Source organism: Halichoerus grypus, chromosome 10 (genome assembly GCF_964656455.1).
Source record: "Halichoerus grypus chromosome 10, mHalGry1.hap1.1, whole genome shotgun sequence".
Taxonomy (NCBI): domain Eukaryota; kingdom Metazoa; phylum Chordata; class Mammalia; order Carnivora; family Phocidae; genus Halichoerus; species Halichoerus grypus.
The window spans coordinates 47,613,986-47,616,784 of record NC_135721.1 but is presented as its reverse complement, the minus strand read 5'-3'; the positions used below and the strand labels follow the sequence as shown (position 1 = coordinate 47,616,784).

General features: G+C 41.1%; 1 pseudogene; it reads right to left on the bottom strand.

Annotated features, from left to right (window-relative positions):
* Positions 1-515: 515 nt before the first annotated feature.
* LOC118540313 (U2 spliceosomal RNA) lies at positions 516-613 on the bottom strand (annotated as a pseudogene).
* Between the last annotated feature and the right edge of the window lie 2,186 nt (positions 614-2,799).

Genomic DNA, 2,799 nt, shown 5'->3' with positions numbered 1-2,799 from the left:
CTATTATTAGATTCACCAATTTTTTCTTCTACATTGTCTAATCCACTGTTAATCTTATTCAATACATTTTTAAAAGATTGTAAATATTAGAATTTTTAGTTTTATAATCCCCACTTGGTTATTTTTTAGGATTTTTATACCTCTCCTGAAACTTCCTATCCTTTCATCCATTGTATCCATCCAGAGATGCTTTAACATATTTATCATAGTGATTTAAAAGTCTTGTCTGCTAATTACAACATATGGATTGCTAATATGACTCTTTCTACTGACTGTTTTCTCATTTTCTCTTGATTATGGGCTATAATTTCCTGCTTTTTCATAAGTCTAATAATTTTTTTATTGTACATTCAGTATTGTGGATGTTACATTGTGGAGACTTTGAGTTTGGTTATTTTACTCCAAAGAGGGTTGAGTTTTGTTCTAGATGGCAGTTAAATTGCTGGTGGATGACTTTGTTCCCATGGAGACTTCATTCAGTCTCTGTTATAGCAAGGCTATTTTTCTCTTAATCCTAGGATTTAGCTTTAAGTCTTGGACAGAGGATATAGAGATATTAAACTGATAAGAACAGATACTACACTTGATCTTAGCCAGAAGGCTGAGAAGTGATGGCTCTTAGTCTCAGGATAGAATTCTTACTACTAAGATATGGCCCTTCAGGGGTTTTATTGGAAAACTAGCGTTCTCTAAATTGGTGGTATTAAACTTCAGACTCTGTTTCCTCAGTATCAGACAGCTGTTGAAAACTCTGCATGGACTTTCAGTCTTTAAGTTGTTGCTTTCAGCTGGATTTCTTGGATTCTTTCCCTGAACATGTCCAGTTCAGAGTTGTCCAAGGGTTTGAAGGGAATTTTTACACAGATTTTGGGATTCCTCCTCTGTGACTCCCTCCTTTCCAAGATTTCCCCTCTTAAATGTCCAGCTGCTTTGGTAGCCCCAAACTCTGACCTCTGACTTAGCTAAGTAGGACTGATGCTTTCTGTTTGAGCTCTATTTCCATTCACCACACCACACCATCCTTAAGGAGAAGATTGGGTAAATACCAATCTAATCCAGTGTGTTTTCCTTCTTTTAAAAGTCAAATCCACTCCAGTTTCTGCCTGTCCAAAACTGATCTCCAGTGCCTTCAAACAGTTTTTTTTTTTTTTTTTTAAAGATTTTATTTATTTATTTGAGAGAGAGAGAATGAGAGAGAGCACATGAGAGGGGGGAGGGTCAGAGGGAGAAGCAGACTCCCTGCCGAGCAGGGAGCCTGATGTGGGACTCGATCCAGGGACTCCAGGATCATGACCTGAGCCGAAGGCAGTCGCTTAACCAACTGAGCCACCCAGGCGCCCCCAGTTGTTTTTTTTTTTTTTTAATTTTTTTCTAGGATCTTTAATTATCAACAGGAGGATTAATCCAATATCCCAACATATCACTGGGATAGGGATTGGTGGAAAGTGAGTTCATTCTCTGCATCTGACTTAAAAAGTTGTGAATCCAAAGGAGAAATGATAAGAATGACTCAGATGACTTATTTGGATCTAAGGGGAGTTTAAGAACCAAATATGAACTTTTCATAGAACCTAGAGTCAGCACTCAGAATTATGCTGATGGAGACCAGTTAGGAGGCTGAGATTTTTATGTAGACATGCATTGAAGGCTCATTATACAGGGGTGGCAATGGAAACAAGAGTGGAGTTGGAAGACTTAGCTGGGCAAGTGGGAAGGAGGCAGAGGCAAAGGAGAGGGAGAAGGCAGAGACAACCCCTCAGTGTTGAACTTGGAAGATAAAAGAATGGCACTGCTCTTAAGAAAGGCAAGGAAATTGGGATGGGTTGTTATAGATGACAATACCTGTGAATAGTTCACTGGCAAGAGACATTGTTGGGGTTAGTTAGGGTAGAGTGGTGGTTCTTTGAGGGAGAAGTTGTAGAGAGAGACAAATGGAGATCCAGGGACTGGTCCTTGGCAAACACTGGCATTTAAAGGATGGGAAGAAAGAGTGGAGCCTTCAACAGATCCAGGGGAGGGATCAGAGAAGTGGAAAGGGATCTCCAAGAGAACCTGTTAAGGAGGGAAGTTTAAGAATAAGGGGGCTTAAAAAAAAGAATAAGGGGGCTTAGAAAGTGGTAAAAGCTCAGGAGGTGAGGCAAGGAAAGAGCATCATAAACGAGCTGGTGGTCAATGGTGACTTGGTAAGGATAGTTTCTGGAGAGTAGTGAGAACAGAAGACATCATGGGAGGTTAAAGAGAAGTGAACTTAACTACTTAACAATGAAAAAGTTCTCTACCTTTAATACAGTCTTATTCCTCATCTTCCACTCTTCCAATCCCAGGTCAGGCCCTTAGTTGCCTCTGGTCTTCCCAGAGGTGGTTGCTGCTCTTCCCAAGTGGCTTTTAGTGGGTAGTTTCAGCCCTCTGGGGATTGACCATCCAGAAGGGGACTTGACTCTGAGGAGAGAGGGATGAGCACACTAGGTGAGCAGCCTAGCTTTCTCCTGTTTGGTAGATAAATGTATCCCATCCCAGAATTTTAATTTGGGCTTTCCAAACATTTAGCTAAGATGTTGGATAACACCTAATTGTACACCTGTCTTCCTCAAAGCGTTTGAACAAGGTTCTCCTGGGATCCAGATTGGCTGGAGATAAGACAGAAGGGAGCCTTTGTTCCTTAAGCACCATTTTGCCTTTTACAATCTTGGCACCAGCTTTTGGACCTGGTCTCAGGTGGAGTTAGCCTAGAGCTAGATGTGGACACAGCAGACTCTGGGCACTGATTAGTGTACCCCTCTCAAATGGATAGGCTAAAAC